Raw genomic sequence first — 12,843 nt, 5'->3', positions numbered from 1 at the left:
TGAATTCAGGAAGCGAGGTGACTCCGGACGTGGCACTCCAACATCATCAGTCGAACGTCGGATACATGTGCATGGCTTTTGAACTCTAGTTGTTTGGAAAAAAATTCTCTGCCTCTTACCACCACACTATGTTGGGAGTAATAAACTTGGGCTCATACTCATAAGGGCATGGGTCAACAGAACCAATAGTGGAACCACATTATAGCCTACTCAGGCTTCCACCGGGGGCCAACGAAGGCCAAAAACGTTGAGAAGAAGGTTGCAGTGACGGGAGAAAGAAAAAAGAAAGAAAGGCAACCCGGAGGTCTGAGATCAGCTCAGGATCAGCACAGGTTGATCAGTTCGGCTGGCTCCACCCTTGAACAAGGCTCTATGTATATCACGCAAGTCTAATATGACCCTTAATGTGTGTTGGTTCTATCAACCTCAGTCAAGGTTGATTTGGTTGACCAATCTCGAGTTGACTGAAGTTTGGATTTTGATATTTAATCAATATGTCAGTAAGAAGTAAAGTAGGCCAATGTGACCAGATACTCGACTATAAGAGAAAAGTCTAAGTGGATTACGGCGGACCGGACACTTGGTGATTGAAAGTCCAATAGAAAGTTGACAAGAGACAAGTCTCAATGGGTCACAAAGGACCCGACAATTGGTGATCTAAAGTCCAACGGGAAGATGACAAGAGAAAAGTCCAAGTAAGTTACAGAGGGCCGAATACTTGGTGGCGGAAGTCCAACGAGAAGTTAACAAAAGAAAAGTCCAAATAAATCATAGAGGATCATGTTGGTTAGTCCTAGGAAGATCGTACCGGTTCCACTGTACAAAAATTTTATACAAGTGTCGAACCTTTCCTAATAACCTATTGTGTTCTTTAGAAACTAAATTAAGAATCGCAAACGGAACTTAATGGTTTAGACTTGGATCGCAAGCGGAACTTAACACTATTGATCCAAATCCACCTATGTTATAAATGTAGGATCGAAAAGAATTTAGATATCTCCATAATGGCATGATATTGTCCACTTTGGGCCTAAGCCCTCATGGCTTTGCTCTTGGGATCTCCCCAAAAGGTCTCATGCCAATGGAGATATCTTTCTCTTTATAAACTCATGATCTTTCCCATGTGTTTTCAATGTGGGACTATGTTTGCAACCTTACAACACTAACAATCCCCACTCAAACAAAGGACCACAGGCTTCCCATGTCTGATCCTTGACCCACCAGATCTTCCTGCCCCTCGGTCCACCTAACCTACTAGGACTTCCTTGCCTAGCCGCAACTAGGACTTCCTGCCTGGTATCTGGTCCTCTTGATCTGAACATAGGAGCTCCCACTTTCTTTGTTCGAAGTCAATATTGTACCCATATGGCTCAATCAGACCATAGTTCTTGTGCACAGTCGGCGGTTAAACCTTCTGGCAGTCCGGGCTCTGATACCAATTGTAGGATCGAAAAGAATTTAAATATCTCCACAATGGCATGATATTGTCCACTTTGAGCCTAAGCCCTCATGACTTTGCTCTTGGGATCTCCCCAAAAGGCCTCATGCCAATGGAGATATCTTTCTCTTTATAAACTCATGATCTTTCCCATGTGTTTTCAATGTGGGACTATGTTTGCAACCTTGCAACACTAACAATAAATTCAATTAAATATTAATTTCCAAAATTAGCTTCTAGGATAGCATGGTGAGGCACATGACCTTCTTGGGTATGAGAGCATTCACCACCGCCTAGACAAAAAATCTTTTAAGGAAAGCTAATATTTAATTTCCTTATATAACTCAAGATTTAACCGAAAGGAACAATTGAATCACAAATTCGAAAAAAAAAAAACATAACTTCGAAACAAATCCGAAAAACTAGAATCTAATACCTTTTGTGTTTGGAATTCATACAAAGAAAAATAACTAGCATGATGCGCAAGAAAATTGCTAGTTATACCTCTTCTTTGTAAACTAATTGTTGGGACCAAAATGTAGCTAGAGGGGGGTGAATAGCTCGCCGCGATCGTCGTGCTCGTCGTTGCTCGCTTCTTGGGATGATGTGCAGCGGAAATACAAGAAACACAAACAACAACGCTAACTCTAGGAATTTACTTGGTATCCACCTCAAGAAGAGGTGACTAGTCCAAGGATCCACACACTCACATACCCTCCACTATAAAAACACTCCTTCTCGGTAACTATCGAAGGCAAAGAAGCCTTTCAAGCTCATAATACAACAATAAGAAACAAAGAAACAAAATACAAGTAAATCTCACAAGATTACAATGAAACCCCAACTTCTTCTTTTTGTTGTTGTAACTCGCCTCTTAACTTGGATGTGCCTCCAAGAACCTTCAAGAACTGGCAGTGAGGAAGAAAGGATCGCTGTGGAGCTTTGCTGTGATTGCCGTGGAGAAAAAATGGAAGAGATGTCGAAGAAAATGCTCGCCAACGTCTATATTTGTGCCAACGGTCGAATTTCAATCGATTGGATTTCTCCCAATCAATTGGGGAGGCTTTGGATCGATCGACCGATCGATCCAAAGTGCCTCTGTGCTCTCTGGAATCACCCTGAATCGATTGCCGGATCGATTCAAGGTTTCTCAAGCGATTTCCAGCGCTCCAATCGATCGGCCGATCGATTGGAGGTTTCAATCGATCAACTGATCGATTCAGAAGCCTACTGTTCGCTCAGAAACTCTCCCAATTGATTGAGGAAGTTTCGATCGATTACCCAATCGATCCACAGCTTTTCTACACAAAATCACGTCACCCAATCAATTGACCAATCGATTGAACCCCCCCCCCCCCAAATCGATTGGGAAGCAGAAATCTGTGTAGAGCTTGAAATTAGCTTCGTTTCTCATCTGAGATCACCTCATTCCGATATCCGAGTCAAAAGTTATAGTCTTTAGAAATTTACTACGTCCGAACTTCCTAGTTCCATGCCAACTCCCTATTGGACTTACGACTGCTAAGAGTTCGGTCAACTTTTGACTCATCTGGACTTTCTCTTTGTGTCAAGTGTCCGGTCCTCTATTACCCACTTGGACTTCCTTCCACCAGATGTCCAGTCACTCTTGACCCATTTGGATTTCCTCGTGCCTGGCTTCACTCACCAGGTCTTTCCATCTGCCTAGCTTCACTCACTAGGTCTTTCACCTGGCTTCACTCACCAGGATTTTCCCACTGTCTGGCTTCACTCACCAGGACTTTCCATCTGCCTAGCTTCACTCACCAGGACTTTCACCTACCTTCACTCGCTAGGATTTTCCCACTGCCTAGCTTCACTCACCAGGACTTTCACCTGGCTTCACTCACCAGGATTTTCTTCTGCCTAGCTTCACTCACTAGAACTTTCACAACTGCCTGACTTTACTCACTAGGACTTTCCAGTCAAGTATCTATTCAACCTTGACCTACTTGACTCTCCTTCACAATCTCCCCACATGAACAATTGTACCTGCAATCATCATGTATTGTCTCCATGTATTGTCAAACATCGAAACCCAAACATCAAGACTCGAGCTTGAACCAATTCAAGCTCAGTCAACCAGGTCAATCTTGACCTAGGGAATATTGCACCAACAATCTTCCTCTTTTTGATGTGTGACAATACCACTTTTAAGTTAGGCTAATCCCATAGCCTCAACTCCCTTCATGCCAATATATGAATGATGGTTTCCTTCATACTTCCCCTTTCCCAGAGGGCAAACTCCCTCTTCATGTTGGTTAGTCCTAAGAAAACATACCGGTTCCACAGTACAAAATTTTTTTATACAAGTGTCGAACCTTTCCTTAAATAACCTATTGTGTTCTTTAGAAGTTAAATTAGGAATCGCAGACGGAACTTAACATCATAGATTCCAAATTTAACTTATCTGTTCTTAATGGTTTAGATTTGAATCACAAGCGGAACTTAACACTATTGATTCAAATCCACCTATGTTATTAATTCATTAAATATTAATTTCTAAAATTGACTTCTAGGACTGCATGGCGAGGCACATGGCCTTCTTAGATATGGGAGCAACCACCACCGCCTAGACAAAGCCTTTTAAGGAAAGCTAATATTTAATTTCCTTAAATAACTCTAGGTTAACCAAAAAGAACAATCGAATCACAAATTCGACAAAGTAAAAAAAAAACATAAACTCGAAAACAAATTCGAAAACTCTAGAATCTTATGCCTCTTGTGTTTGGTATTTCCATAAATAACTTTACAAAGAAAACTAGTATGATGCGGAAAAACAATTACTAGTTATACATTTCTTTGTAAGCAAAAATAACCTCTTGATCTTCTACCGTATTCCTCTTCTTATCTCGAACGTTGTGTGGGCAACGATCTTCCGAGACGAGAACCACCAAGCTTCTTCTTCTCCAAGCTAGATTCAGCCACCATTAATTCTCCATGAGAAGTAAAGATCCGATCACCACCACCAAGCTCCAAGGGATGCTAGAAACAAAGTCTTCTTTCTCTCCTTCTTCGCCTAGCTAGAACCGGCCACCATGGACTTCCCTTAAGTTGATGCCGCCGGCCACAAAGGAGGAAGAGAAAAGAAGGAGAAAAGGAGACCCTAGGGTCGGCCACACCAAGGAAGAAAAGAGAGGAAGAAAAGAATAGAGTCATTAGCCATGAAGGCACCTCTACCCCCTCTTTTATAATCCTTGGTCTTGGCAAATAAGGAAATTTAATAAAAAAAACTTCTTTAATTCTTTTGCCATGAAAAAGAAAAATTATTTAATTAAAAAATAATTTTCTTTTCTTAATAACAATGGCTGGCCACCTCAAGCCCCAAATCAAGGAAATTTTAATTCACACAAGAATTAAAACTTTCTAATTTGTTTCCGGAAATTTATAAAAATTTCTCTAATAATTTTAATCCCTTCATGATTGGTTAATAAAAAGGAAATTTTATAAATTAAAATCTTTCTTTTAAACATGTGGATAATTTCTAAAAGGAAAAGTTATCTCTAAAAATTAAAATCTCTTTTCAATCTACAAATAAGGAAAGATATCAAATCTTTTCTTAATCTTTTGTAGAAACTAATAAAAGAGAATATTTAATTTTTAAACTTCTCTTTTAAATTATGATCATGGTTAAAAAGGAAAGTTTTTCTTAAAAATAAAATCTCCTTTCAATCTACAAATAAGGAAAGATTTCAAATCTTTTCTTAATCTTTTGTAGAAAGCTTTAAAAGGAAAGATTTAATTTTTAAACTCTCTTTTAAAACCATGATATCCACATAAGAAATAATTTTAATAAAAAATCCTTTTTAGTATTCTAGTGGTCGGCCACCTAAGCTTGGGACCCAAGCCTTGGCCGGCCACCAACTTGGCTCATCCACTTAGTCTTTGCCGGCCCTAGCTTGGGTTCCAAGCTAGCTTGGTCAACCCCATTAGGATGGGTAAGAAGGTAGGTATGTGGTGGGTATAAATCTCTATATACAAGAGGCTACGATAGGGACCGAGAGGAGGAATTGGTTTTGGTCTCCCGATGAAATTAAGCATCTCGTGTTCGCCCCGAACACATAACTTAATTTCATCAATAATAATTCATTCCACTAAAGACTATTATTGAACTGCCGCACCAATCCCAAATTATATTTTTGGGCTCCTTGTTATTATGAGTGTGTTAATCTCCCTGTGTTTAAGATGTTGAATGTCCACTAATTAAATGAGTTACTGACAACTCACTTAATTAATATCTTAGTCCAAGAGTAGTACCACTCAACCTTATTATCATGTCGGACTAAGTCCACCTGCAGGGTTTAACATGACAATCCTTATGAGCTTCTCTTGGGGGCATTATCAACCTAGATCAATAGAACACAGTTTCCTTCTATAATCAACAACACACACTATAAATGATATCATTTCCCAACTTATCAGGCTTATTGATTTATCGAACTAAATCTCACCAATTGATAAATTAAAGAAATAAATATCAAATATATGTGCTTGTTATTATATTAGGATTAAGAGCACACACTTCCATAATAACTGAGGTCTTTGTTCCTTTATAAAGTCAGTATAAAAGAAACGACCTCTAATGGTCCTACTCAATACACTCTAAGTGTACTAGTGTAATTATATAGTTAAGATAAACTAATACCTAATTACACTATGACCTTCCAATAGTTTGTTCCTTTCCATCTTGGTCGTGAGCTACTGTTTATAATTTATAAGGTATTGATAACATGATCCTCTGTGTGTGACACCACACACCATGTTATCTATAATATAAATTAATTGAACAACTATATTTATCATAAATGTAGACATTTGACCAATGTGATTCTTATTTCTAGATAAATGTTTATACCAAAAGCTAGGCTTTTAGTATACACTCTAACAATCTCCCACTTATACTAAAAGACTAAGTTGTCATATCTGCTGTCATACATCTGATTCCCATGCCTTTCAAAAAGCTCTTGCCTTAAGGACCTTAGGTTATCATCTGATGCAATCTAGGCGGCAACAACTTTTCCTCGTTATACGAAATCTCGTATTGGGTAGTACTTGCGCTCTATTGTGTTTACTTGCCTTATGGACTTATGATTTCTTCGAGTTTGCTACTGCACCATTATTATTACAATAAATTGTAATAATCTTTTGGGCAAACCAGAAACCATATCTAAGTCCATCTTGAGGTCACTTGAGTCATTCAGCTTCTATGCCTGCCTCAGAGGCTGCCATATTCTTAGCTTCTATGGTGGAGTCTGAAAAACACCTATGCTTAACACTCCTTCATAATTATGACTTTACCTCCTAAAGTAAACACAAAACCCCAAGGTCGACTTACTATTATCCCTATCTGATTGGAAGTCAAAATCCGTGCAACCCACAGGGACCAAATTAATTGCCTTGTAAGCTAGCATATAATCTCAAGTGCCTCTAAGGTACTTCAATATATGCTTTACCACAGTCCATTGTCCTTATTCAGGGTTACTTTGATATCCGCTAACTATGCCCTTGTCAAAACAGGTTCCTGATCTCGTGCATAGCATACATTAGGCTTCCAACAGCCGAAGCATAAGGAACTACCTTCATTTACTTTATCTCCTTTGATGTCTTCGGAGACATCTCTTTAGATAAAGTTACTCCATGCTGAAAAGGTAAGAAACCTTTCTTGGAGTTTTGCATGCTTAAAACGAGCAAGGATTGTATGAAACTCGGGATAGGTACAACATTCTTTTCTTGCGATTCCTTATGTCTTTGATCCCAAGAATGTGTGCACATTTTCCTAAGTTCTTCATATCGAATTGTTTGAACAACTATACCCTTACTTCCGACAACACTTTGATATTGTTTCCAACTACCAAAAATGTCATCTACGTATAATACAAGAAATACCACCACGTTTCTATCACACTTCTTGTATACACAAAACTCATTCGGTTATAAAATAAATCCATAGGTCTGGATTACTTTATTAAACCGGATGTACCAAGATCTTAAAGCTTTATTTCAGTCCATAGACTGATTGAGCTTACACATAAGATGCTCTTTGCTCTTTGTAATGAACATTTCTGGTTGCTTTATATGGATGTTTTCTTCAAGACTTCCATTAAGGAAAACTGTCTTGACATCCACTTGCCAAAAAGAATCCGGATAGACTTTAGCATGACTACCGATAAAAGGTTTCCCTTTTTCAACCAGCCTTGCTTTGAAAGTATACACCTTCCTGTCTGTCCTTCCTTTTCTATTGTAGACCTAATGGCTTTTACACCTTTTGGTGATTTTTCAAACTCCCAGACTTTATTAGAATACATATATTCTAATTTTTTATTGCTCTTTGCCAAGATGCTGCATCTTTATCTTGGAGTGCTTCATCATGTGTCCGGGATCAGGCACATGTTCATTTGGGATCAAGTCCAAAGACTCTCCCAAAACATGAATCTTTTAGGTTGTTTGACAACCCTCCCACTACGATGAGGTACTGTCTATAATTGTATATCAATTGTGATACGTGTTGCAGTTTCTTGTGATATTTCATCTTATACAATTGGTACTAGATTAGACGTGTCTTTTATTATTTTCTTAAGAACAAATTTTCTTATGGGCTTGTGGTTCATTATATAGTCCTCTTCTAAAATCGGTCATTGATGCTAACAATGACCTTCTGATTTTTAAGACTATAAACCTACTTTTGTTTATCTAGGATAACCTACAAACAAGTGAACTCCTATCCAACTTATCATTGTCTCTCTTTAACATATGTGCTGGACTACCCGAATCCGAATATGCTTCAAAATAGGTTTACACCTATTCAGCAATTCTATATGAGTAGAGAGTTCTGACTTGGAAGGTACTATGTTCACTTTTGTTTTCAGAGTATATCCTTAAAACGAATTTGGTAATTTTCTGAATAACTCATCATCTATCTAATTATTCCATAAGAGTCTTATACCTTCTTTCTACTACACCATTCTGTTGGGGTGTACTAGGTGTAATTAGTTAGGATTGAGTCCCGACTTCTGATAAGTGACTCCTAAATTGTCCCAAGAGATACTTGTCACTACGATCTTACCATAGTGACTTAATACTTTTACTTTAACGTTTTTCCGCATCAGCCTTATACTCTTTGAACTAATCAAAGCACTTAGTCTTGTGGCACATCAAGTAAATGTATTTATATCTTAAATAGTTGTCTATAAAATAGACGAAATATTCGATACTACCTCTTGTCTAAATAGTCATAGGATCACACAAATCAGAATGAACCAATTCTAATATATCTTTGGCTCCATACCCCTTAGACTTAAAAGCTTTTTGGTTATCTTTCCTTCCAAGTAAGACTCGCAGGTTGGAAATATTTCCACTACCAATGAACCCAAGAGTTCATTAGTTATTATCCTTTGAATCGTACTCAAGTTAATATAACCTAGCCTTAGATGCCAAAAATATGATTGGTTCATTTCTGAAGGTTACTTTCTCTTAAAGTTAGAAGATGTGTTACTAATTTCCATTTGTTGCATCGTGGGAGTTATTGGATTTACAAATTGTCAATCCAACGTACCAGAACAGATAACTTCCCTCTTTTCCTTGATAACAACTTTGTTATTAAAAGAGGCAGAATATCAAGTTCTTTGAATAGTTTAGAAACTAAAAGCTAGTTCTTTCTAAACTTGGTACGTAAAGACAATTACTCAAAAATCCATGTTTTATTCTTATCAAAAGATAAACATCTCCCACTGCAACAGCTACCACTTTTACAGCAGTGCCCATGTCATTTAGTTGTCGGGTTGCCTGGAACCCTGCAATGAATTGCGGACATGATTAATGGCATCTGTATCTACACTCTAGGTTCTGGTAGATAACACCACTAAACATGTTTCAACTAATGAATTAAATACACTTATATTGTTCTTAGTTCTAAGAAGACAGTCTACCTTAATGTCCAAGTCTTATTTCCAATCATTACAATTGGGACTACTAAGTCTTTTTTATAGTATAACAACTAGGGAATTGCCAAACATTTTAAATCCTAAGAATCACAAAAATATTTGGTCAAGATCAACTCCTTAAAATCCCCATGAATTTTGTATGCCACGATAGTGTGGACGTATACAAAATCAAAGAGGAGATTTTATCCATTAATTTTATTATCTTGTCAACTTTATTTTATGACGAATAAAATTAATAGTTGATCTGTCTTTGATCAAATATTTGGTCAAAATTTTTGAATTTAAAATAACATTGATTCATCAAACAATATTATTTAAATTCACCAACACCTCAAACACCGTGAATTTTGCATGCCACGATAGTGTGGACGTATACAAAATTAAACATTTGTAAGAGGAGGGTTTTACCCATTAATTATCTTGTCAATAAATCTTTATGACAAATAAAATTACTTCAAACATCGTGAATTTTGTATGCCACGATAGTGTGGACATATACAAAATCAAACATTTGTAAGAGGGATTTTTAATTTTATTATCTTGTCAACCTATTTATTTGATAAATTAATAGTTGGTTTTCTTCGGTCACACAAATAATAGCAGTGACTCCGATGGGGAGGATACTATTAGACGTGCCTAAGTGTATACCATTACTTGAGAATAAGTTCATTAATAAGATTGTGCCCCTTCCGATGGGGAAGATCACACGCACTACAAGAAAAAAGTTGAAAGACAACGCTTTTTACGCATTGTCTATGTGACTAAAAAAGCGTTGTTAAAAGTACTGTTGTTAAAAGTCTGCTCAAAGACAACGCTTAAAAAGTGTTGTTGTTTTTTTACAAAGACAACACTTTTACAACACTTAAAAAGCGTTGTCTTTTTTTTGCAAAGACAACGCTTTTGCAATACTTAAAAAACGTTGTTTTTTTATTTACAAAATCATCATCTATTATATTTACACCATGAATTGCTTAATTAAACCATTATAAATAATATAAATTAAAATACCATGAAAGTACAACTAATCAAATTTCTTATTATTGAACCACAAATGTATCATACAATTTAAACAAAAAATATGTAGGCATAATCCACAAAATTTGGATCCATGTTAAGTCTAATAAAAGCAAAAACCCTACATACTAAACATACATTTTAGTTCCAATATATCTTGCTTCTTGGATTGGAACTTTTCTTCTCAAAAGTATATGAGTGCCCTTCTTGGTAAAATAAAAACTCCGCTTTCAATTTCTTTTCACATTCATCTGCAAGGAAGAAACATATTACATTATAATTAAGATGAAACAACTCACATAATCAATATATTAAATTGTTACATTATAATTAAGATGAAGCAACTCATATAATTAATACATTAAATCCGACCAATGAATAAATTTAACAAAGATAATAAGCTAACAACATATGCAACATCTATATATTAAACTTACAATAAACAAGCTCATATAATTAATACACTAAACTTAATGAACAAATTCTACATCTATAAAATGATTTTTTAAGTAACAGATAATGAATTATACTTTGAAAAACAAAAAGTAGATACCTTATTAGTGATGTTGCTAGAGAGATAATCAAGTCCTTCATACAAACCTTCACCTAGCACAAGTGCTAAACAAGTAAGTGTGAGTGATCAATGTGCAACCTCAAAACCTGAGTAATATGGCAGAGAAACAAGTGCCCCATAAACCAATAGAATTAAATTGTGAGGTTTAAATGGGTATCAACGATGGGTTAAGCTCATTAATTTAGCACAAGATCTAATAACAGGAAGCCTAGATTCTTAAGCATTTTAGAAAACTCAAATTCCACTACAAAAATGCTCTTACAATATCAATTTTCATTAAATTGTTGTTTTATAGCTAATCATTCCTTATTCCATTTAAAGAAGTACATATTCTTACTCTACTCCGTTATCCAAAGAATATTTAATATACATGTTATAGAATTCTGAAATTCCTTCACTGTCTAGAAGAACTTTATCACCTTCACTGTCTTCGTACTGTAATGTGTATACATAGTAACCAAGGCTCAATCCTTATAAAAAAAATACATAGAATTATTGTGTATACATAATAACCAAGGCTCAATCCTCAAAGCCCCTTGTACTTGCTAACAAATAATTTACAACATCCATGAGTATTTACTTGAACATATCTAACATCTAAATTTAAATCTTCAAGCTTTGAGCATGGTTCAAATTCAATACCTTGGTCTCCATTTCTTCTAAACTAATTTATAACAGTTAGCAATATCAACAATTGTTGAGCGTCAACAAACTTAGAGAGAATTTCATGCAAGGATATACAGAAGGCAGAATGGAAGCAAATATGCCTATTTAACTTTGTAAAGGGAAAAATGAAGTAAAGGTAAATAAGGTACCTCAAATTTGGTGCAACGATCTCTCATGTACATGATTCTCTCAAACGTTGTCTTCCCTGAGCCAACGACGGTGACTCGCTTTCCTCGCATGAGAGCGGTCACCGATGTTGTCCATGTTAGAGTACTCTATCGAGTGCATAGTCATTCCATCGAACACCTAAGCTGCACCCCGTCGCGCAAAATTGGGGAAATTTGGGGCATTGCTGAACCTTCCGTTGCACAGGATCAAGAAATCCACCCAATAGATCTAGGGATTTGATGAGATTGAAGTTCAATTGCTGAAATTGGAGACAAGTATGAGCATCAAGAGAATCGGTTTGGGGATCTTACCTCGGTGGAGGGATCACCCTTATAGCTGCTCGGTGAGGTGCCATTCTCCCTTAGCGACGCCAGTCCAGAGGTCCTACGTGGCGATCTCCTCTTCGGATGTCCTGACAAGGTCTATCAATACCACACTAGAGTGGAACTTGATACAGCAGAGTAGGTCAAAGTGGCGTGCATAAGATTCGAGGTAGTTCATGACCTGGTCGTGGCAGGGGAAGATCTCGGTGACATCTGGTCGTGGTGAGGTAGTTCATGACCTCGGTGGAGGAGGCTTGGTTACGGGCGGCGCGGATAGAGGTTTTGCATGGAGTCAAGGTCTTGGACGGAGATGGAGGTTTTCACCGGGAGGTTTTCACAGGGAAAGATTTTGCGGAGGGGTTTCAGCGGAGATGGAGGTTTTTGTTGCCTTCGCGTGAGAGGGGTTCGGGAGGAGACCGAAGACGCGTGAGAGGGGTTTGGGAGGTATTCGGGAACTTTTCAACCGTTCATGATATACAACCGTTCATATCAACCCAAATTTAGATGAGAACTTGACAATAGACAACATTTTTTAAAAATTATTATCGTAGACACTAAAAAAATACTAATAGACAACACTTTTCAAAAAAGCGTTGTCTTTAACCTATAAAAATTATTAATAGACAACATGTTTTAAAAAAGTGTTGTCTATTAGTAAGAAAATAAAGAGATAGACAACGCTTTTCACTAAAAGCATTGTAA

The 12,843-nt window shown here is 36.9% G+C and overlaps 1 long non-coding RNA gene across 1 annotated transcript; it reads right to left on the bottom strand.

Moving 5' to 3' along the window:
• Positions 1 to 10,412: 10,412 nt before the first annotated feature.
• Positions 10,413 to 12,596, bottom strand: LOC122026124. The gene is made up of 4 exons (XR_006124029.1): positions 12,130 to 12,596; positions 11,800 to 12,046; positions 10,964 to 11,016; positions 10,413 to 10,661 (listed from the first exon to the last, which is right to left on the bottom strand). It is a non-coding gene; the product is annotated as an uncharacterized LOC122026124 (long non-coding RNA).
• Positions 12,597 to 12,843: the final 247 nt, after the last annotated feature.

Source organism: Zingiber officinale, chromosome 10A (genome assembly GCF_018446385.1).
Source record: "Zingiber officinale cultivar Zhangliang chromosome 10A, Zo_v1.1, whole genome shotgun sequence".
In the NCBI taxonomy this organism is placed as follows: Eukaryota; Viridiplantae; Streptophyta; class Magnoliopsida; order Zingiberales; family Zingiberaceae; genus Zingiber; species Zingiber officinale.
This window is presented reverse-complemented; position numbering and strand designations above follow the sequence as displayed.